Consider the following 24438-nt stretch of genomic DNA (forward strand, 5'->3'; position numbering starts at 1 on the left):
TCCCCAAAAATGTATACACATTTTAAGAAAGAAAAAAAAAACTATTAAAATTGTAATACTCAGTATATACTGATAACAAAAGATGAATACAAGTCATGTGTATACACTTTCTTGACACCCCCAGTGTGTGTATATTTGTAATTGAGCTCTTAGAGCCGACTGAGGGACTGGATGTGTGAGGGATACAGAAAAGAACCAAATCGAGAAAATTTCAGTTTGAACAGCTGGCTGGGTGGTGGCCACCAAGATGCAAAGGGTTAGCTGGGGAACAGGTGCGGAGGCAGAATCAGAAGCTGGTGTTAGGTCTCTTAGATCTCCAAGTGGAGATGTGATGGAGATGGTGGGAAGTGAGGATGGAGCTGAAGGGAGAGGTCAGGCGTGGGTAGGTCTTTAGAAGTCGTAATAACCAAAGGGACTGGGCAGGGTCACAAAGCTTAAGGTGTTTCTTCCATCTGAAAATTTGTTCAGGATCCTAACTGTCCTACAATAATAAATGTTAGGAACACAACGTTTTCTTAAATTAGGGAACTGTCTGTAAGCTGTCAGGTGATACATACTTGAGGATACAAATTGTTGGGTCTCGGCTAGCATCTTAAGTACCGGCTGACTGATGTTTAAAGATTCAAGAGACCTTCCCCTTCTTGATAAGATGATTTTCAGATGTTGTGATAAAGTCACTAATGACTTGATTGTGTAAACCTGTGAGGCATGTAATCACACATTGTCCAGTTTTTTTGTTTTTTGTTTTTTTGTAAGGAGTTGGAAGAGAAGGCCGATTCATGTTAGGAGGATTTGATTTAAGACCTTGTAAGGAAATTCAAGACTTTGTGCTATTATCACCAAACCTTGCCTGTGTTATGTAAAGATTTTTGTCTGTGTCATGTCATCCTTGTTTTGTTCAATTTATTCCTCCCCCTCCAAGTGTCCTAGTTTCTCTTCTACTGTAGCTGATTTTGAACAAAATAGAAACTTGGGTTTTTTCCCCCCCAGGATTTGGATTCTTCATTTGTTACTCATTCTTTTTAAATAAGTGATAATACATTCTTAGCAATTTTGAAATCATGTTTTCTTTTTTCCTGCTTCTAAAAGAATTAGATATTGGAAAAGATAAAGTATAAAGTAGTGATCCACCTGTAATCCAAATAGTCCTTTGGCTATATGTACATGGAGATAGTTAATGTATTTGGAATAATGCTATAATGGTGTTTAGAATGATGCTTTTTAACCAATATTTTATGGGGCACATTTTGCGATAACTTGTAACATTTCTTGAAACATGATTTTTGAAGGTTGCAGAGTATGGGTAAATTCATGACGGCTTTTAAGGAAAAAAAAAAAATCTCAAGATGATCTCAGTAATTGACAAATCCTCTGAAAATTAAAACGAAAAGCAAAGAAAATAGAAACACTGTGAAGTCTTTGGAATACTCCGGAAGTTCAAATGTTGTGTTCGTAATAAGATCTTGTTTTGAATGAAGGCAGCCTTCACACTTTGCTTACTCCTGCAAATTTCATTACCTGTTACTTAAAATTAAATTATCTTTTATGCACATCCTCTGTTTTCAGTTGGAACATACTGATCCAATATGACCCCTTGTGGTGTTTCATAACATCCCACGTTACAAGACATCCCAATTTTTAAGTGTGGTAAATAAACAATAGTGAGCAAATGTTTTTGGTACTATGTCAGAAGTGCTGGGAGCCATAAAAAGATGTGCATTTAATTGTACATAATAAACAATGAAAGAATCTCCATGAATTTTTAACATGATTTAGAAATTTAAACTTAGGGAGGAAAAACAATCCCTCAGGGATGTAAGTGAACATGGAAGCTGCCTTTCCTATTGGCTGACTTCCAGGAGAATCACCCTGGTCATATGTAGGTTTGCCTGCTGTGGCCTTCCTTTGTTGGTAAGGGCTGAAGAATTCCAGGAAAGGCTACTATCCCTTCTGCCCCCTTTTCCAACTGCGTTCTGCCCACGTTGTGACACGGAAGTATCTGCCTCAGGACACCAGCAATTTCCTGTTCATCAAATCCAGACTGGATTTGCTCAGCACACTCCTCTTCAACCTTTATGTGGCCCTTGATCCCTGACTAGCTTGGCTCCTGGTCCTCTTTTCCTCTCGGACATCCTGTCTGTTGTGCCTTCTTCTCCAAGACTCGAATCCCATTTCCTTATGATCTTGTGTGTGTGTTTGTTTTTACCTTGGAAATCTCATTGTGTGTGTCTCCTATTGCCTCCATGGAGATCAAGACTCACAAGCTATAAAAATGTGTGTGTGTGAAGGTGTAAAAGTTTGCAATTGGGCTGTTACACGAGTAGATCGTTTTATGGCTTACAATTCCTGACATTATCCTGCAAATGTTTTCCCATGTTGTAAAATATTGCTTGAGGACATGAATCTGTAGCTAGCTATAATTTATTTTCTCTATGGTTGGTCATGAGGGTTGCTTCCAGTTTTTCAGTTTTGTTTTTGTAATGAACGTCTTGGTTTGTGTCACTCGACTCTATATCCCTGATTAATTCCTTAGGAAAAGTTCCTTGGACGAGAATTATTAAGCCAAGGCGGAGGTTTTATTTAGTCCTCTAGGTTGTCTGTAGACTATTTTCTTCTCACTGATAACCCACTCTTTAGGCCTTCTTCATCTTTATTCTATTACAACAGATGCTCGGCAGGTTTCCTTGTTTTCAGTTTCAGTTAACTCGGGGTTACTCTGTACCACTCACTGCTAGCCGTGCTCAGTGATCTTGGAAACTACAGCACATCTGGGGCACCCGTGTGCATATTCCTTTAGGAGCTTTGGCTGCATTCGTGCAGCCAGCCGCCATACCTTCTTCCTGGACCCCCCCCCCCCCCCAACTTGTGTGTGGGGGGAACCTGCAGTTTCGTACATGCTGCAGCTACTCTTATGTTTATGGTCCGGCCTTCCATCAGACTTCCTTGCTGCTCAACATCCCTGCCTTTGCCCGGCTCTGCTCCCTTTTGCTCTCTGTTTGTTCCAGACTTTGAGATTCTTGACTCAGTCTCTACTTCCTGTCCCACTCTCAGCCTATGACCTTGTCTTCTCCTTCTTTGGAAAAGCAAAACCATAGAACACACAACAGCAGTCCTCAGTTGGGGAAATATGGGTAGAGATCAGGGGTGCTGCCAAACGTCCTACAATGCACAGAACAGCCTCCCCCGATGAATTACCTGGCCCCAAATATCCATGGTGCCCAGCCTGTTTCAGACCTACTCGCAGACCCTGGCCATCATCCCTTCATTATCCATTCGTCTCTGTTCACTACAGCTGCATTGTGGAATGGTTGTTTTCTTGTTGGGATATTAGATTTGAGCAGTTTCAGGATCCCCTCAGGTCATAGTGGGAGCAGGGACAGTAACACTGGGTTGGGACTGGATGTTTGTGTTGAATCCAGTTTGGCATCTGTTCCTAGATTGTGGTGCCGTTCTGGTTGCGTCCTAATTGCCTGTAGATGGAGGGTCTTGAACTAAGACTTCTGATGTTCCTGTCATTGTTAACATTTCTTAATTTGGTATTAAGATCATTGGTAACTAGGTTTACTTGTGTTTTAGTGGAGGTTGGGCAGAAGCTGATTTCCATGAGGGGGAGAAAGATATAGGTGACATGAAACTCACTTGGTCAGTAAGTTTGATTGTAAATGGAGATAGCAGAATTGGAGTAGGAAAGGTCAAGTGTGGGCTCTGCCTCCCTCTCCAAAATGAGTTTTTTTCTGTGCGTTTTTCAAGGCAGAGACTCAATGGACAGGGAGAGAATAAATATACTAAAATGAAATGCTTGGCTGTGGGAGAAAGGTTATTAATCAGAAATCTGAATTCTGTCTTCATTTTTATATTACTACTTGGCATGAAATGACAATTTAATTAGTGTTTTCGTTTACTAGGGCTACCATAACAATGTACCACAGATTGGGTAGCGTGAACAACAGGAATTTATTTTCTCACAGTTCTAGAGGCTGGAATTCTGAAATCAAAGCGTCAGCAGGGTTGGTTTCTTCTGAGGCCTCTCTCCTCGGTTTGCAGAAGGCCTGTTTTCCTTGTCTCTTCACATCGTCTTCCACTGCACCTGCCTGTGTCCAAATGTTCTCTTCTAATAAGGACACCAGTCTTACTGGAATAAGGCCCACATTAATGACCTGATTTTAACTCAGTTACCTCTTTCAAATAAAGTCACGTTCTCCAAATAAAGCCACATTCTGAGGTCCTGGGGGTTAGGACTGTAACATATGAATTTGGGAGGACACAAGTCAGCCCATAACAACTGGGTAATATTTGATGTGAGGTCTAGGTGCATTTTATCTTGAAAAGAACAGGCAAGTTATTAAATAACTTATTCTGTCTGTGTAGGTATATTTTCTTATAGTGTATTGTGGTTCTTCTTTTTTTTTTTTAACCCTCCAGCCAATGTGTAAATGTGAAATAGTTTACTTTTATAGTTTTAGGTATTGTCAAGAAAGTGGAGTTTCTGCTCTTAAATTTAGATTGTTGAGTACTTGTGTGTCCTCACCTGCTGACTGCTGAAATCTTGGAGTAGTTTTCTTCTTTCAAGAACTCTACTGAAAATGTTTGGAACTGTCAACCTTGCTAACTGTGAAGGGTTAGGGCTTCTAGTAGTAACCCAGGACTGACTTTCTCCACCAAGATCTCAGCTGTCCTCCCGGCCACAAGAGGTCTCTGGCTCCCCTGGTGATCTGGTTTGTTGTCCCAGAACCTGTGGGAATTCCAGCCTTTGAGCACCTGTGGGAACTTGAAAGTCTGGTTTAGAGTTTCTTAGCTGACATGCCAGGAATACTTAATGAGTGAACATGCCACCAAATTTGAGTTAATGTGGAAAGTTAGCTTTTTGAACAAGTGGGAGCACTTCCTGTTTCAGCCACACCCAGTGGGCTTGTAGACTTGCTTCCAGTGAGAGAAGAGACGTAGCCTAGAGCCAGTCACAAGCCAGAGAGAGAGCCTCGGGAATGCAGTAAATAGTGATCAGGTGGGTACACCGTACCCCTCAAACAGGACTCTGTGCCCTTGATCTCTGCCTAAGGGCACCCAGCTGGTTCCTTGGGAAATGGCTTGCACACCAGGGGTGTGGATTTATAGGGTGGTGGTGTCATCTATCATGTGACATCAAATCCCGCTTGTCAGTTCTGTTTGGTGTTGTAGTTTGTACCATAGTCATCTTTGTTCCAAACCCGCCGTCCCCCCCCCCACACCTGGGTGGGGACCGGTGGGGGCCTCGAAGGTGGGGACTGGAGAGAAAGCTGAGTTCCTTGTAAAGGACAGACCTTGAGTGCCTGTCTGCCCAGAAAACTCGGACATAGCCTTAAATAAGCACATAGCCCAGCCCTGACGTACAGTTACAAAACGCTGTGCATTCTGGCTGTTGCCTGTCCTGTTAGGAATGTGTTTCTCATCTTTTTACCTACTGGGAGCTGTCATTTAGAGATGCAATGCTGCAGGTAACAACGTTATGGCAGGTGTGCCTATCTCAGCTAAATGCTGAGCTGGGTGGAGTTACTTCATCCTTATGGTAGGGGTGGAGCTTGACTCATTGCTTTTCCACCAACGAGCATTTCTTTTTAGCTGTCATTGAAGTGAATCATCAGTATAAGTAAGCCAGCTCGGGGCATTCCTTGTCAGTTGTGTTCCAATTTACTGGTAGCCTCTGAGTACCAGCAGAGGTTCAACACAGAAAGGAAAAGACACAGCCAGGCATCCTGAAGGTCGTCAAGGTAGGTTTCCAGCTGGGTCACTGTAATGTTGGCCCAGCCAGATGCTCTCTGGCAGGAGAGGCGGCTTGTTTTCCGTGAACCTTGAGGATAATTATGGGTCGGAACAAGGATGCCTCTGTGTGTTTATTCTATGAATGCATAACATCTCCTGTTGGCACGGAGTTGGATCTTGGCATAGTACTGTGTTTATGTCAGTGGCATTATTCTAGCTCATACCAAAAGTTTCCTTTATAAATTACTTCTTTCTGGTGTTTAGGGTTAGCCGTAGTCAACCAGTGTTGTCCTCCTTATGTGTAGACGGGATGGTAGCAAAAAATTGAGACTTGAAAAGAATTGTCACCTGAACTCTCCTGATGCTTTACTTTTTGTTTCTTACCTCTATCTTGACTATTTAGAAACATGGACACTTGCTACTCGGAAAACAAAGGTGTAATGGATACTTTTTCGTTTTGAAATAATGGAACATGTAGACCACTGAATGTTGTTCTCTGGTTTAGAAATCACTGGTTTAGGAGGAAACAATTGTGTTTTTCTTCTTGTTTGGTTTTGGGTCTCTCTTTTCTCTATTTTGAACTTAGAAATCTCACTGGAGAAGAGGGAGACCCAGCTGTACTTGGCCTAAAATGAAATAACATTTGAGGTTTTGAAGTTGTTTGTTTGGACAGTGATTCAGGGTTTATATCTGAATTTTTGGTTGGTAGTGATAGAAATCTTTCTTCCCCTTTGTATTTGGCTTATGTGTCTTATTCTAAGTGCATTTGTTGTTGTTGTTACTATTATTAGTTTAAGAGACGAGACATTAGCACCCAGAACATACTCAACTGGATTTTTCCTTTGGGTTTCGCTGTCATTTTCCCACCTTACTACTCATATGTATGAATGTACTTTATGATTAACACGTGGTTTTTCTTTTTCTTTACTGTCTCATTTGATGGTGATTCATAAACTGTTAGTTTACTAGTTAGTATATGCCTGTATGTTGCCAAAGCCTGAAATACACTGGAATGCAGGCCACACCTTTATGTTAATGAGCTAGATTACTTTCAAAAAAGTACTCCTACTGTTAAATGTGGTATAACATTGATGGAATCTCAGGCAATAAAAATGTAACACGATGTGGAGTAGCAAAAGCTATTGTCAAATTGGAGCAAATCTTTAACAAGACACTTTATTGCACACTGAGAAGTACATTGTTTACATGTGTTTGATTTAGATTGTACCAATCAGAAAGAGAATAGAAACCAAGTAACTACACTATAAGCTAAGAGGGAAATTAAAGAATTGATGTACTGATATTACCTTTTTTAAATGTCTGTGAGGAGGATAGGGTGAGTTTTAATTCCCATGGGAATTTGAGTAAGATTCAAGTAGAATCAAGAGAGGAAAAAATTTTTCTATTTAATTAGGAGAAAAGGAATGGGAATGATTCTCACAGATATATATTTTTTTAATTAAAAAGTTTTTTTTGGAGTCGTATTACCACTCATTGTTGATTTAAAACAACACATTTAGGACATTTTTCTTGTCACTCTAGAGCAGGAGTGTCCAAAGTGTGGCCCGCAATCCATTTTTAATTGGTCCGCAGCAAATTCCAAAAATATATTTAATTTACTTAAATAAAGCAGGTGAGGCAATACGTACTTCACCTCAAGTGAGTGGTCCGGCTGTTTGTGTATTTTACTGCATATGGCCCGTGGTGAAAAACATTGAAAAAAGTTTGGACACCTCTGCTCTAGAGTATAAGTGAAAGATATACGATGAAGGCAGGGACAGAATGATAGGAATTTGCTAGTTGGGGAGTATAACATTTTTATTTTAAAGTGGTTTGTTTGGTGGGTGTCGTGATGGTGGAGAATCCTCTGTACTTCTTGACAACATCTTAGAAACAGTTAATAAGCAGGCTTTTGTGGTTAATGATGGTCATGTGGGGGCGGAGGCGTTGTTTTGATTTTTTTTTTTTTTTTTTTATATTTCATTCCAGGCAGTATTTATTCCATTAGTCTGTACTTCTTAGGGCTTTTCCAAATCAACTTTCTGGTGAAGTCATTTACATACCATTTCTTTCACCGGGCAGAAATCTTTCCTTTCCTGGTTTCCCTTCTTTGCAGTTTGTTAATGATGATTTATTGTGCCAGCACTGTGGAGGACTCCCCATTTTACAAGTCGGCTGGAAGCAAGCCTGCTAATCTCTCAGCTTGGATCGCCGGGGTTTGTGAGGTCATTCACCCCAGGGTGATGGCAGAAGCACGTGCTCTCAGGTGTTTTCAGAATCTCTCTCAACTATGCTCTCAGTGGCTCAGAATTCCACAGAGGGTCACCTGGCACACCTTCACCGACAGTAAATATTTGTGCTCCCTCCGCGCTTGCCCTAGTTTTCTTGGTACCCAGGTAGGCAGTTTCCCCATGCAATCCTGCCCACTGGCCAGGACTCCTGGGTCAGGCGTGGGTGAGACCACCTGCTGCTCTCCTGCAATCAAAGGGTGTTTTGTTTTTGAGTCCTCCTAAGGCCTGATGTCTAGATCTCATAGAAAGTCCCTTCTGCCTTGCTGTTGTCACCAAAAACTAGATGAGCCAAAATAATCACGAGCTCTTGAACCATGAGCTGTACTCGCTCAGCTGAGACATATGTGAGCTATTTATTCATCCTAGAAGTAGTTACTGGAAGAAGGATTAAAGTACCAGCTCCTGATTGACTTCATTCCTGAAAACAAAAGATTGATTTTCTTCTCTTAGAGAATGGACGACTCTGTGGAAATTTTTGGAACAGCACATGAGACGTGTGACATACCATCACCTCTCAGAGGTACACACCAGTGTCACTTCCGACTACGTGGAAACACAGAGACGATAGATTCAAGTGGGGTATATGGTGTTTCACAAAAATACACAAAAAAGCACCGCTTGAAATGAGGTAGGCCATTGTGTTCACGTCACTATTACTCATGTGGCCAGCTGCAGCGGAGAGGGTCACGTGCAATCATAAGCCACCTCTGACTCAGGCGAGTGACTGGAAACCCTGGCACATTACAGAGGGCATTCGGTCATAGGTTCTTGAGCAGGAGGCCACGTGCAGTTCTGGGGCCGTGATCTCCAGGAGCATTTGCCGGTGCAGGGGTTTGAACCTGGAGCTCCATTGACAGGGTTGACGAGTTGGTTTTCGCCACGATATGCCACGCTAAGTAGACAGCCTTGAGACTCAAGGAAGTCTCTAGTTTTATTAACGGAAATGGTGTGGCAGGCTTTAAGGCATTTTAATATATTCCTTTTTTCTTCCCTGCCCTGTTGTGTTGAGGTTTTTAGGGGCATAATTGTATCGAGTTTCATCAATGAGTGATCTCTCTGAAAGAGACACGTTCTCTTTGGACATGTGCCTGTCTGGTGTTATATCTGTTTGACTGTTTTAACTCCTTGACAAGGCTATTTAAGACACTTGTAATACCTTGTGAATTACTCTTAAATAACTTGTCTTTTCCTTATCCTATTAGTCTATCAGTTACCAAATATTTAGTAATATCTTTGTGCTAGAAACTGAGGGGTACCGCTTTCTCCCTTACACTTGGCAGTTTTTGTTGAGCTAAGATTCTTTTAAGTTGACTTAACATTCTGTTAAGTTGTTTTTTTTTCCTTCTCTTATTCTTGCTTTCACTTAATTGATTAATATTCTTTGTAAATACACACTTAATAGCCCTTAAGCATTGGGCTGAGTGAAGGTGGCAATTAAGACACTTCTTAAAGACAATTAAGAGGTGATTTGTGAGAGTAATCAGACTGGAGCAATATGCCCCCTAATTTTGTCAGCTGGTTTTGAAAAATTCGTTTTCTCTTCAGTTCTTTGTTCTTTACCGGGAGGCCACGCACCAAAGGTTGACTGGGATTCCTTGTGTGTGTGCGAGTGGAATTCTTTATGAAGAAAATAAAGAATTTAATGGCTACAAAGATGACGTAAGCTGACAGGCATGTATGTCAAAGGGAGAGGGAGAGAGAGAAGGAGAAGACAGAACGAGGGCCCATCACCTGCCAGGAAGGGCACATCCCAAGAGCTCATGCCTCTGCAGGGACATCGCCATTTTGAGCATGATACAGGATAGAAAGCTTTGAGGACAAAGCCAGCATCTTAGTTTAGCAATCACCAGTTTAAGGATAAGACCCAAAAGCTCAGCAGTGAGCTTCAGCAGTGCAGTTGTGGGCGGCGCCACCCCTGCCCCTCCCTGGGTGGGAAGCACCCCAGCCTCTTCATCTGCACTGAGCTGGAGGCTTCCACAGCCTCCTGCCGTTGCCTACTCCTAGATGTTACCCGCGTCATGATTAAATTGCCCTTTCGTTGTGCTTTGCACATCTATATTTGGCTTTGCCCTTCTTTTTTTTTTTTTTTTTAGGGGAGGGGAGAAGTGTAGGCAGAGAACAAAATATTAATCAAAAGCAATTTGTGAGCTCCCAAATCAAGAGTGTACCAGTTAGGTGACCTCCCAGCCTTGAGGGGAAACTCATTTATTCAACAGGTCTGCACTGAGCCTCGGGCCCCTTGGGATCTAGGTGCTGGGGAGGCCAGTGTAAACAGGAGAGGCCAAGTGGCCCTCAGTGCCCGGTCCAGCGGGCTGCATAGCTGTCTGTGGCCACCTGTCTCCCCACCTGCAGCCTGGTGGGGAGACTGCTAATAACCAAGTGAACAGAGACAGTAACTGAAGCTAGTGTGAGGGGCTGCAAGTAGTGAAATCAGGAGAAGGGGTGACAGTTGCATGGATGGGCATGTTGTTTTCCTTCTGCATGGTAGCTCCTAATATTTTCCAGAATGGAAGTTGTGGCTGAAACGAAGGCTATAGGTTAGAAAACTGTCTTTAAAAAAATTCTTTGTAACATCCTTCCCATAGAAAGCTATGAATTGTTGTGCCCAGAAGGGTACATGGTCGTTGATCTTAGAGCAAAAGGAAAGATATTTCCTGGAGAAAAATATTTCCACTCATCAAACATGATTAAGTATCATCTTGTTTAAACAATATTGGAAAACTGGGGACATCTGTGTCTGTGGAGTAGCCTCAGAATGAATGAATTCTGCCGTGTCAGAGGCGTGGCAGCCTAGACATAGAGGGAAAGCGTTGAACTTTGTGGCTGTACCATTGACGTGACTAAGCTTCATCATTTGCCAAACGGAGTTGTGTTAGGTTATGTGACCTCCAGTCTTGGAGCTCTCATTTTGCTTTTTTTTCTGAGTCAAGATTTATTAGAGCAACCTAAGGAACCAAAGCTTTATAAGGAACCAAATAAATTGTTACTGTTCTGAAACCATGAGATAAATATTGAGTAGGAAGAGTGACTATGAACACACGCAAAGCAGGGCATTTATGAGACATCCACACACACTTCTTGAATTTATTAAACCCAGCATTGCTGAGAATGAGGTAACGTGTTCTGAGTTTCTCAGATCATCATGGCCATGAGTCCCTGTGCTGCATCTGGGGGCAAGGGAAGCTCTGGGGACGAACTGTGGTCTAACGTCACCACTAAGAGCAGTAACAGCTTACCAGGTGCTAAAGTAAAGGGTATGGAGGCCTTGCCACCGCTGGATGAGATTAGCTGAGAGAGATCGTGACATCTGATAATTTCCAGTTGCAGGTGGCAGAACTAGAAAACCCACCGGGCTGTGTCTTACTGCAGAGTGCATGCCCTCAATTACATTGTTATCTTACTCTGCATCGAGGAGACCTAGGCAGCCATAAAAGAAGGAAAAAACTCCTGTGTCTTTGTCGAATGTGTAACTGTTATATTGTTGTGAGGGTCTTCTCCCCAATTAATGATTCCCCATTTCCTTCCTGTTGTTCAAAATCTCTGTCTCAGAAAGGTCCCTGGACCATCCATTCTATTAAAAGTGCATCCAACACCTCCCTCCCCCTCCCAATATCAGTCCTCATTGCCTGCGGTGTTTCTTTTCTGTTTAGTATTTGTCATCTTCTGACTCTATACTAATTTCTTTGGTGGTGTTTACCACCTCTCTCCCCTCCGTGGAGTGTCACCTTCACCAGGGTAGGGAGTTTGAAATGTTTTCTTCCCTGGTGTATCTCAGGTGACAGGGCCCGTGCCTGAGACATAGTAGGTGCTCAGTGAATGCTTGTTGAATGAAGCAGTGGGAGAGAAAACCAGACTCCCGAACCTTCTGAGGCCTGTGAAGGGAACCTCCGTGTGTCCTCACGATCCTGACTTGGCTCTGTTGGAAGCTGAGGTGTCTTCTGAGTTTTCAGCACTTCGTGCTGAGTTGTCTACAGGTCACCTGGCCCCACCTTTATGTGTTTGTAGAATGGAATCTAGGACGGAATTGGCTGGGTGGCTCTCACTTTCACCACCACTTTGAGATGAATGTCTGATGGCCAGACTTCCTGACATGCTTTTTCTAAGGTTGCAGTTGAGTCCCTGGCTTCTGTTATGCAGAGCGGTCTGGCCACAGGGGAACAGCTCTGTGAAGCTCGCTGCAAGCCGTCCGTCGTCATAGCATACATTTTACCAGTGAGGTTTTTTCCTACCTAGTTGTCCCTCTGGCTTTGAGTGCTCAACATGTGGCAGTTACATGTGCACTGTGGTCTGCCTGAGCCTTAATCCCTTATACTCGCCTCTTGTTCAGACACCCTCAGAGCAGATGCTTCTTCACTTTCAGCTCCTGCCCCATCGCTCTTGGCTTCCTTTGTTTCAGTCATGAGGAGACAAAAATTAACCAAGAAATCGCAAGGGAGGCTGTTTTATTTCCGTTCGATTGACTCCTATTTTAGCAGTGCTACACTTTAAAAGATGGAGATGGCCGTTGCTCAGCGTATGTGTTCCGGGATAACGTACAGTGGTGTTTTCCAGTATCTCTACCACAGAGCACCAGGTTTAGTCCCCCTACCTCACCTCCAGGCCATATATGCCTAACCTGCCCTTGTGCCATCAGGATACCCTATAAAGCAATGACTGGTTGCAGACCTACTGTGTGGCTGGGATGTCATAGATGCACGTGACCAAGACATGGCTCTGTTTGCAAGAAGCTTCCAGATCAGTTGCAGAAATGGACATAGAAACTAACAATTGCTATACTGATAGGCTTTTGCCAACAGGAGTGGGATTTGGGGGTTAGGAAGTTTTCTCAGAAACCGTTGAGCTGTTGTTAAGGTTGAGTGAAGGTCATGTGCAGGCAAGGCAGGGGCAGGGCATTGCCAGCAGAGGAAAAAGCATGATGTGCTCAAAGAACTGAAAGTCGTCCCCCTTGGCTAAATAGGTAAAAGGTACATGGAACGTGACATTAGAGGGTCAGGGCGGGGCCAGAGCCAGGCAGACCAGGTGTGCCACGGCAGTCTGCACTTGATCCTTGAGGTCACAAGAACCAACTCAGAGTGGGTGATTCCCACGTGTCTGGCTTGGGTGATTGGGTTAATATTTGGCTGCATTAACAAGATAAGGAATACAGCAGATTGGAGCGGGCAGCAAAATTTATCCACGAGGCACTTAATCACTGAGGTTGGGATGGCCATAAGGTTCCTTCATTTGCTTGCCTGGTACTTAAGCCTGGGGTCCTCAAAAGTATAGACTATAGGATATGTAGAGTGTACATCTAATGAGCAGGTCATAAGTGGTATTTGGCTGGAATCCATAACTGTCCCCATACATACCATTTCTTCCATTTAGGGTGCCTGGGTCTGAGGTGGGTTTGTGTTCACTCTCAAGGCATGCTGCAAGCAGGCACACTACCTAGCGTTAATTGCTGCAGTCACAGACTGCTTGTGCGTATAGTTACTGTTTATCAGTCCTACAGAACGGGAATGTCCCACGTGCATGTTCATCTTGCCTGGAGTAACCGAAAACATCCTCCCCCAGCCCCCACCCCCCTCAATGACCCAGTGAAAAGAGCGCGATCTTGTCTCATCTCACTTTGTGGTGACACCTGCTACCTCCACAAGTGGCATATGTTTGGTATCACTGTGACCAGTTTTTAACAGTATCTCAATCCTTGTAAGCTGCACCCCAAAATTGAGAATAATCACAATGAATGTTTTCTCAATCATCTGCTTTTATTAAGGGCTGTTGAAGAGTTCGGTGTGTGAAAATTTGCATCTATATTGAGGCTTACGCACCTTTATTTTGAAAGGAAGCTTTTCAGGGTTGGGGGGCAAAATCAGTAACACTACAAAAGCATGAAAAATGACCCTGAGAACTTGTGCCGTTGGAATAAAAATTTTATAAGGGTGCGTAATGAACTCGTGATCCGTTTTTAAAATGCGAACGCCTTTTCCAGTTTGATTATCAACAGTGTAATGAGGGTTTCTTAAACCATTTTGTTATTTTCTCCCTAAGTCAGTTCGCAAATGTTAATATTTCTTGTGTCCTTCTGATGTGAATATTAAGTTTCTCTCACAAGAGTATGTCAATTCTATAGTTAAAACTTAAAAGTTTTGCCGTTACTTAATCAAAGTGGCTTATGATGTTAGTTTTTGGTATCAGGTAATATTATTGCTGAAATGAGGTTCGCTGAGGGAACACCCCCCCCCCCGCCCCCGCCCCAGCTTTGTTGTTTCTTTGAGTATATTTGAGCTTAGAACTCAGGACAGTCTAGGAAATGACCCTGTGTCTCCCACATTGTGGAAAAGCGAAGAAAGTGAAGCAAATTTAAGAAAATGAAATTTATGTGGAAAATACATTCTATATCTAGTTGACGGTCAGGTATGAGATAAACTGAGAATTCCACATTCTGGCAAATTGGGCAAGACAGTGGTTCTGGATGTGTGGCCCTGGGAAGAGAAGAAGGTGACCCGTCACCGTGGTGGGTAGGAAACCAAGCAACCAAGGAACAGTTATGGAGGACTCATTCTGTGCAAGGTTCTGTGGGAAATGCAGACTAGCCTAAGGTGTCAACAGTGGCTTTTAAGTGACTTGCAGCTAGTTTGAGAGAATTAAGATTTCTACACTCGACGAAGGGCAAATAGTGCAGAAAGGCACAGGAGTTGGTGCCAAAGGAGTAAAGACTCATGACTGTAGGAATGCAGAGTATTATGGGGTGGTTTGTTCTGGGAACAGCAGGGGGACGTGCTGGCTGCCTGGAGCCTAGAAGGATCTAGGATTTCCATCAGTGTGAGAAGAAAAAACATAAAGAATCACCAGTAAGTGAGTATGTGCCCGGGGTAAGTGGGCTGAAAAGTTTGGAGATAGTGGATTGGTGTATTTGGAGAACCAAACAGATGCGGTGTTATTGACAAGTGGTTTAATTGGATTCTGCACTTACTGCCTAATAGAAATTCTTAAGCATAGGGCAACAGTGGGGCAAGGATTCTGTGTTCTGTTGAAGTGTAATAGAAGTCTACCGCCACAAGTCTTTTTTTTTTTTTTTTTTTTAATTGGGGAATATTGGGGAACAGTATGCGTTTCCAGGACCCATCAGCTCCAAGTAGTTGCTTTCAGTCTAGCTATGGAAGGGTGCAGCTCAGCTCCAAGTCAAGTTGTTGCTTTCAGTCTAGTTGTGGAGGGTGCAGCTCACTGGCCCATGTGGGACTTCAACCGGTGACCTTGTGTTATGAGCACCTCGCTCTAACCATGGAGTCAACCAGCCGCTCACTGGCAGCCCAGCTCCAAGCTCAAGCCGTTGCTTCTCACTGGTCCATGTGGGAATCAAACTGGCGACCTTGGTGTTATGAGCACCGCACTCTAACCACAGAGCCAACCAGCCCCCCGTCTCCCCACCGTTCTGATGGCAGAGGTATGTTTTATTCTACCTAAATTCTTCTCATCAATCCTGTGTGCTCTCACCCCGTGATTATTTAACACTTTCTTCTTCAGGGTCAAAGGGACAAGGAGAAACATACATATATCCATAAAACAAAGTCATCTAGTAGCATAAATCTTAATGCTCACGCACACACCCTTATGAGGTGAGGCATGGTATGTTTGGGTACAGTGCCTACTATTACAATAAATGGAACCCAACCTCGGCTCTCTTTAGAAGTTCTTCAATACCCAGTCTCATCTAACACAGTAACTTCAGGGAAGATTATTAAAAATCTGAACACAAGGAAAAATCTCTAGGGTGCATTCAGCTTTGAGATGTACGGGGACTCTGGTGTTTGCAGGTGGTTGATCTCCCGAGCTGGTCAACCAAGATTTTTAACGTGGATGACATAGGCATGATTTCTTCTATAAATACCCTTTCTTCTTGATAATATATGGGTCCAGGAAATCCAAGTGTGAGTGCCTGCCATATATTTATTGGCATAATGGGGAACAAATGTGGGCCCTAAAATATGCATCCTCTCGCTAGCATTGGCGTGGACCATTATTGTCATCGGTCCCCTCTCCCTGTTGATTCCAGTTTTCGCTCCCTGTGATAATACAGTGAAGTGGAATTGCTTTTGTCTCTTTTAAAATTTGACTTTAAAAAGTCTTGTAATAATGTAACACAGAATTTAGCGTAACGGAACGATCAAGTATCTGGTGGCTTGTTTGCATGTTTAATAGTCTTGAAGATAAAACTTGAAAGAAATTATTTTGACAAATATTTTTCTGAGAGTTGAGAGGATACTTGGTTTCCCCGAGGAATTCTAGGATTTCACAGGCGGTTCTTTGTGTTTTTGAGAGCAGTCTGAATGTGGTTGGCAGGCCGGCTGGAGGAATAAGTGTTCTGTAACTTAGTACAGGTCCGTAATCCTTTATCTGCAGTTTGAAAATTCACAAAGCCCTGGAAACTGAAAACATTTTTGTAGGTTTGTAGGAAAACTTACTTGAACGTGACCTGAATGGACTGGAGAGTATTTCTGGTTGTACTAGAACACTTAATATAACTATTCATACATATCACTGCACACATACTAACATTTGATTATGGGTCCCCAGTCCCCTACTGGGAATGTTATGTAATAACTGGAATATTCAGAATCATTTTTCTAAAACGGGAAAAAACTCAGAGTCCTATAACACATTGGGCTGGCTTTAACGGGGGTGTTAGTTTCCCAGCACTGCAATAATAAAGTACCACAAAGGAGAGTGCTTTAAAACATAGAAATTTATTGTCTTATGGTACTGGAGCCTGGAAATCTGAACTCAGGGTGTCAATGAGGCCGTGCACACTCTGAGGGAAAACTCCTTCCGTGCTTGTTCTCCCTTCTGGTGGTTACCCAGAATGCTTAGCATCCCTTGGCTTGTAGGGGTGTCCATCCAGTCACATGGCTGCCTTCTCCCTCTGTGCCGTCACATCACCTTCCTGTGTGCGTGATGGTCTCTGTGTCCAAATTTCCCCTCTTACGAGGACACAGTCGCTTTGGAGTAGTAACTTCATTTTAACTTGATGACCTCTAAAGGTCGTATTTCCTAATAAGGTCACATTCTGAGGTTCTGGGGTTAGGACTGCAGTATATCTTTTTGGAGGGACATGATTTGGTCTGTATCACAGGGAACAGTTCAAGATGAGCTACTCCATGCTTTTTCTGTGTTCAGGCCAGTGCCAAGTTTAACACCTTTGCTTCATGGCTTTCCTGGTGACGTGGTTGCTGCTTCACAGAATGGGTGTCATTCGTGGATCTTCCTCTTCAGACTTTACACTATCACACGTCATGTTGACTCCACTTAAGGGAGGATCCTTTCCCTCAGAGAATCTTGCCTGTGAGAAGAAGACAGATTTTTGCAGTAAGAACTGGACTGGGCTTGGGGTTAGCTCCTGTGGTACCTCTGGCATCACTGCCACTCCCACCTCTGAGAAGTCTAGAATGTTCCTCCAGATGTTGAAGGATTGTACAGGAAGTGCTTAGTCAGGACAGTGCTTGACAGGCAGTGAATACTCCGGGACAGAGAGGTTGATATTTTTATGTGCATAGGAAATGTTTCGCAATCTATGTAACTGTCCACCAATTCCCTCTTCTCTCCACCACTTACCCTGTCTGCCCTTGAAAATTGGCCCCGTGAGGTCCGCTCTCAGCATAGTTGTTGTTTAGTAATTTGCATGGCTTCTTCCTCTGCTAGACCTTTGTTCCTGAGCACTCAGCCCACAGGGGTCTCCGCAGTGTCCATCTCTGCAATGCTGGTGGATTCTCATTACCTCCACGTGCCATCTTTAGTCCAAGCATCCCGGAGCATGCAGTGCCGGCAGAACTAAAGCACAGCTGTGCTCTGGAAGCTGACAACTCGTCCTGAGTTAATTAAACACATCTTTTTTCTCCCGGTTTAGTTAATAGAGGCTGATTCCCTGAGTAGTTCCCCTACCTCGGAACTTGCCCTCTTTTCTAGTTCAGCACAGTCGGTGTTAATTCCACATTGGCATGAACCTCAAAGTCCCTGTGCTTGACCGGGGGTATTTCTTTCCCATCATAAGGGCACGTTGGGAGTAGCCAAGGAATTGACTTCAGGGTTACGGGACAGGAATGACTTTGGAAGTCTGTTCCCGTACTTGGTCATTTCCATGTGATTCTGCATCTGAGTACCTGTTTTTTGTAGGCTACTGACTTCATACATCAGGGGTGGCAGGAGCTAATTTATAAACAGTGAAATATAAGCAATTGAGAAAGTATCTTGGAATTTTTATTTTATGAAGTTCAAATTAGGTTTGACTTTTCTAACCATGAAGGGAGTAATGGGCAGGTGTCAGTATCCCACCAGAGTCAAGTTAGAATAAACCGCTGCCTTAGGTGATCATATCTCAGAATTTTCCCTTTGCCTTGTGTCCTCTAGAACTGAATTCCTGATAGGCTCGTATTATTATAGGGTACTTGTAATTGTTCTCTCACTAGACAGTAGTGTTTTCCAAATAGGCAAGAACTGACGTGTCTTTGCTCTGCTCTCTTCCTTCCCCTCACCCCCATTGAAATAAACAAAAGGTGGTGCTAACAGTTAACAGCTAGGCCTTGTAGGTTGCCCTTCCTATGACCCCAATAAACATGGGCAGTGTCAAGCGGCCGGGTAAGCCCACCAGGAGGGGCAAAATCCTTGGCATCCAGTAGAGATGAAGCTGCACCTTCCTCCCAGCCCCTCGGGAGTGATTGGCTATTGGGGTGGAAATACTAAGTTGAATGAGCTCATTGTGGTGGATCCTGGAAAAAGAGGAAAAGATGGAGTCTTAGTGGCTCCCAAAGTGAGGTGCCTCGATGAGCAAATTGTTACAAATGTGGATTATCAGGTTCTACCTCAGATCTGAGTTGGAAACTCTGGGGTTGGGGTTGAGCAATCTGTGTTTTAACCTAATCCTCCCGGTAATTCTGATACCCACCGTAGTCTGAGACTGTCTGCTCTAGAAATTCCTAAGTTTCAGGCTTTCTGCACTCGTAGCCGTCATGGTGATGCCGGCTGGTAGAATGAACATGTCCGCACCTACAACAACAGAGCCCTCTTCTTGGTGCATATACAACAGAGAGGGCATATGTAGGCATTCTCAGTTGTTCTAGTTAACCATTACTGTGGGCAAACACCACCAGGGTGTAGATACTGGCAAGAGAGAGAGCAAGAATGCAGCCTAAGTAGGTGTCTGGGAAAAGGTAAGGAATAGGCTCTTTTGAAGAAGGGCCATCTTGGGACAGGACAGAGTGCTGATGGGGAATACTAGACTGTTTCCGTGATCAATCTCATCAACTTTGTAACTTTTCATAGGATTAGTATTCTCTGGGACAGAAGACTTCTTATATTGGTGATAATCTATGTGCCTGACATAGATTGCCTTTTGTTGCCTGGATAGTTACTAGATTGAGCAAATTTCTATTTCTGCTAGAGTATAAAATATTACTTAAATAGTAGAGTCGAACTGACGATTTTCAAAGAACTTCATTGGGGTGATTTAGCATTTGGTTCTACCATTATTTAGGATCTTTAGGACTTAAAGACTCAAACCTCTGGTCAACCAGCCCAGGATTCTCTTGTCAGCAGGGGCCGGGAGGAAAATATTAGGAGAGGCTATGGTTCTCCTCTCAGATGGTTAAATGGGAGCGCCATGTATGTTGCACTCTAACTTGATAGCCATTTATGTATCTGTTGTTAACACGTTTGCCCCATCTGTAAAATTTTCACCTGTACTGCCTCTTGGAATTCTTGTCTATTTTACTTCTTTGGAATTTTAGAAGTGTATTACCTTTTGTGTGACATAAGTTACATAAACATTTACCAGCTGGTAACATTTCTGTAGGCAGGAATTAATTCTGTGGAGCATTTGGTAAGTGAATACACAAGTATGTTAGAGATAAGTTGGCCATGCAATTGGCCCTGCAACCATGACCCAAGGTTGGGACCCCCACGTGATGAGTTGGAGATGGCAAGGGACAAGGAGAGAGTCGGTCCTGACTAGAGAGTTCAAGACTTGAGTGACTGGAACAGCTTTAGGGTAAGAGTAAACCACTAGTTGTTCCAAACAACAAAATCATAACTTAAGTATCCAAAAGTGTATGTTTCAGCAGCTTTACAAAATGTGCCTAAACTGTAAAACTTTAATTCCTCTTTCACCTGCTTAAAACCAACATAAGAATGCATTTGTCTGTAAATTGACACATTGCTGTGTTGTATTTGTTGAAAGATCATACTTATTCAAGAGTGACTAACTCATAGCCATTATTGGTAACAAGTGATACATTTCGAAGTATACTTAATACCTTCCAATAAATCTCGAGAGCTGGAATGTATGTGCACATTCTTTCACAAATCTTCAATAGTCATCCATTTAAGGCAATTTTCTGGATAGGAAAAATATTTGAAACCCTTTTGGGTTTGCTGTTGAGATGTAGGCTAAACATGAAATTGCAGGGTTCGGTGCCTAATTGAAGAGTGTATTACAGTTGAAGCACATGTGTAACTATGATTGGTATTCTCTTAATTTCTTGTATTTATAAAAGAACTTGTTCAACAGTAGAAAATTCAGAGAAAAATAACCACAAGGAAGAAAATAAGCATAAGTCATTAACTTACCATCTAGAAAGAACTATTAGCTTGGGCTATGGTTTTCTAAATTACACACACACATGCACACACACACATATATGTATATGTATATATGTATACATGCATGTATATAAGTCACATTTTTAGATCCTGCCTATTCCCTAAAGTTATACCATGATTATTTTCTCACATTTAAAAATATTCTTTGAAAACATGATTTTAATATTTAATAACATTCTAGTCCATGATTATACCATAGTTTATTTAATCATTTCTCTATTGTACTAGAAGGTTGCTTCTAATTTTTCTTACTATATATGATGCTGTAATGAATATCTTTTGCAGATAAATATTGCCTGCATCTCTGATTATTTGGGATTAATCCTTAGAAATAGATTTGTTGAGACAAAGGCATCAACTGTTTGGATGTTTTTGATACCTCCTGCCGTATTTCTTTCCAGAAAACTTGTAATAATTTATTTCCAATAGTAGAGTATTAAAATCGCTGCCCTCCTTTAGAAAGGATTAACTTTTTTGTGTCTTTGACAATTTGTTACATAAAATCCTCAGTCTCAGGCGGGCCTGGTGGCTCAGGTGGTTGGAGCGCCATGCTCCTAACGCTGATCGCCGGTTTGATTCCCACATGGGCCGGTGAGCTGCGCCCTCTACAGCTAAGATTGTGAACAGCAGCTCTCCCTGGAGCTGGGCTGCCAGGAGCAGCCGGTGGCCAGCATGAGTGGCCGGCAGCCATTGTGAGCGGCTGGCAGCCAGCAAGAGCTGCCATGAGTGGCCGACCGATGACTGGTGACCGACAGCCTCAGTGGAGGGGGGGAACCCAAGGCTCATAATACCATCATGGGCCAGGGAGCTGTGTCCTACACAACTAGACAGAAACAATGGCTTGAACCGGGGGGGGGGGGGGTTGGAAGAGGGGGAAAATCTTCAGTCTCGATCTATTTTGGTATTTTTTTCCCCTTATTTTGTGTTTTTGTGTTATTTCTTTATCAGTGATTTATGTAACACTATAATGTTAATAGTACATGTGGAAAAGAATGAGGAAATCTTCTACAAAACTGGATTTCCAATGAAATTTTCTCTGGGTTAGCTAAGTCTCAGTGGGATAAATACATCAGGTCGTCAAAATAAAATTGCTCTGCGGCGCTACGTAACCTGCTACCTTAGCCCTCCGCACTTTGGTGATAGGCAGCAAAGACGGGATCCTTGCACAGGCCGTGCCAGTGGCGTATTGAGCAACTTCATTTTACAGGAAAGAATTACTGCTTCCTTCAGGTTCTGCTTGTGGTGCTCCCTAAGGAGGGAAAAATGGCTGAAAAATGAAGCCCTTTCTCATTTTTCTTCTGATATCCAAGTATCTTGAAGGGACACCTTCATGGTGGGTGGTCAAGGTGGTGTCATTCCAACCCGGCTGCAGTCTGAACGTAACACACCTTGAACCTTTTGCCCAGTGGAGGCAACTCTGCCGTCCTCCCCACTCTCCTCACTGCCTTGCTCCTTTAAAATATGTGGCTCTCAGCAAAGACTATTTAATCTGATAAAAACGAGTAAATAAGTGTTGCAAAAGGATTAGCCTTTACACCTTCTTGTTTGTCATAGAACAGTTCAGTGGGTCAGATAAAGCATCACCCCATTAATGATGTGTCAGGACCAACTGCACAAGTCATACAGCTGCCAACAGAGGGGCCAGGATTGCATTTCAGCAGCAATGGCCAGCTCTTTAGTTGCATATGAGCTCCTTGTGGTTTGAGCTGGGACCCCCCTCTCCAGCTACCTTTTCTCCCCAAATCCTCCAGCCTGCCACTGGACCTTTGCTTATGCTCTTCTCTCTGGAGAACCCCCACCCTGCTCTGCTCTTGGTCCCCCTGTCTCAGCCTCAGAGATTCCTCTCTGGCAGGAGTGCCCAGATGGACCAGTGAGTAGAAATCACCGGGAATGCTTGATCAATGAGGATTCTCAGGTCTTAACCCTAGAGATTGTGGTCTAGAGGCCTGGGGTGGGGCCAGGCACCTGGTGCCAGCTGACGCTGGCATGCACGAGGTCTGGACCTGCTGCTGCAGAGTGGTGTGTTCCAGGGTACATACGTGGTTCACTCCGTCACAGTCGTTGCTTTGCTTCTTTGTGCCCCATTCGCATGAGGGCAGGGACATGACTTTCATTTCCCACGCTTATCTCCTTGCCGGGAATATGGTAGGCACTCAGTAAAGAAGATGTTTGAATCCTAATGTCAGTGTGTTGTCTCCTTTTAAAGGCTGCAAAGAATGTGATAAACAGCTTCGCTTTGCAGAGAAAACAAAAGGTTTGCCAAATGGAATGTCTCTTCTAATCCACAAAGCCGTGAGCTTCTTAGAGTCATGGTAATACTGGCCCTGAATTGTATGAAACACCAGCCACTAGGACAGTAACTAGTTGCCGCGAGTGATGCTTTGTTGTGAATAAGGTGACCAGTTTGATATCTCCACCCAGGTCCTCAGGGGGCTTCCACACAGTGTGAATAATTAGGAAACGGGGTATAGTGAGTGAGCCGTGGTTGCCGGCATCCAGTTTGTCCTAGGAGGTCGTCAGTGTCAAGTCAGCAGTCACAGCAGAAGTGGGGGGCAACAGAGACCCTCAGAAGTCTCTCAAGTAGGGAGACAACAAAATCCCAATTACAATGGCTGTCACCCATAGGGTACTTGCACTGTGTGTTTGGTGCTGAGCTGGGTACTGATATCAATACGTCATTTTCTCTCAGCCTTACAGAAACCCCCTGAGTTAGGAGTTGTCGTTCCTATTTCATTCATAACCAGTCTGAAGTTCAGAGTGGTTAGGTGACTGCCTGGGGTCCCTCAGAGAGCTGGTAAAACAAAGATTTGAGACTCCAGTGGAAATGGTCTAGGGTGTCAATTGGAGAAGCACCAGCAGAGGAGGGGTGGGTAGTCTTCATCTTGCCTGCTTCCCTCTGTGCCCCGCCTGCTTTGTTTAATTATTGTACAAGTATTATGTGCTAATGGTTAACAACAACAAAAATCTTCCGACAGTGATTAAGAGGGGAATGTGAAAACCAGGGCTCTCACCCCTGTACCCTGTATCTACTCCCCGTAATAGTAACTGCTGAGCTACTTGTGTGTCTTTCCGAAATTTGCTGGTGATGTAGGAGGGGGAGGTAAATCGTAAACATAACTAACCCTTGACCTCAGGACTTTGCTGATCTAGCAAAAATAGGTAATGTGTTGAGGATCTGAGAGGTACAGCTTCAGAGGACAGAAGTTTCTCCCAGAATTTCTGCCTTTATCAGATGACTCATGTGGAGTCATGTGAAAAAGTCTCTGGGAGCTGAACTGTTCTTTTTACCACTCATAGACAGCATCGTGTCCAGAAATGAAGGCCATCAGAGGTTAAAATAACGTGCAAGCATTTGAAAAGAAGCTGGTGGTGAGGTTTGCTATCCCTTAGCCTTGACACACACACACACACACACACACACACACACACACACACTTTTGTTTTGGTTGTTGCTTAGGTGATATGTTTTTGATACCTAGTAAGTAAGTTGGTTAGAAGCTGGTAACATGTTAAGGAGAATATCAGCCCAGTGGTACTTGAGTCGACCCTCATACTCAAGCTATGGGCTTCCCCTTTTATGCCTGGATGGAGAAAACCTCTTGGTAGAGACTAGAGTCTTACTCCGTCTTCCTCTTATATCTTTAGGAAGTCATCTGTGTTCACTTAGGATGGGCTGGGCTGTTCTTATGAATGATGAGAAGCGAGTTTGAATTGTTCTCAGATCCAGAATATTCTGACTAAAAGGGATTATCCAGTCCAGTGGCTTTAAAACCTTTTTTTT

General features: G+C 43.3%; 1 protein-coding gene across 5 annotated transcripts in view; it reads left to right on the forward strand.

The window, feature by feature from the left end:
* Positions 1 to 24438, forward strand: part of NEDD4L (NEDD4 like E3 ubiquitin protein ligase) — a 310035-nt gene that overhangs the window by 139600 nt on the left and 145997 nt on the right. The window contains exon 1 of one of the 5 annotated variants that reach the window (XM_074339907.2): positions 5610 to 5744. The exons of the other annotated variants lie outside the window; for them this stretch is intronic. The gene's annotated coding sequence lies outside the window, so the exon portion shown is untranslated. Of the gene's footprint in view, positions 1 to 5609; positions 5745 to 24438 lie in introns of those variants that run through there. 5 annotated transcript variants of the gene reach the window in all.

Source organism: Rhinolophus sinicus, chromosome 4, assembly GCF_057876585.1.
Source record: "Rhinolophus sinicus isolate RSI-liver-muscle chromosome 4, RSI-T2T, whole genome shotgun sequence".
Lineage (NCBI taxonomy): Eukaryota > Metazoa > Chordata > Mammalia > Chiroptera > Rhinolophidae > Rhinolophus > Rhinolophus sinicus.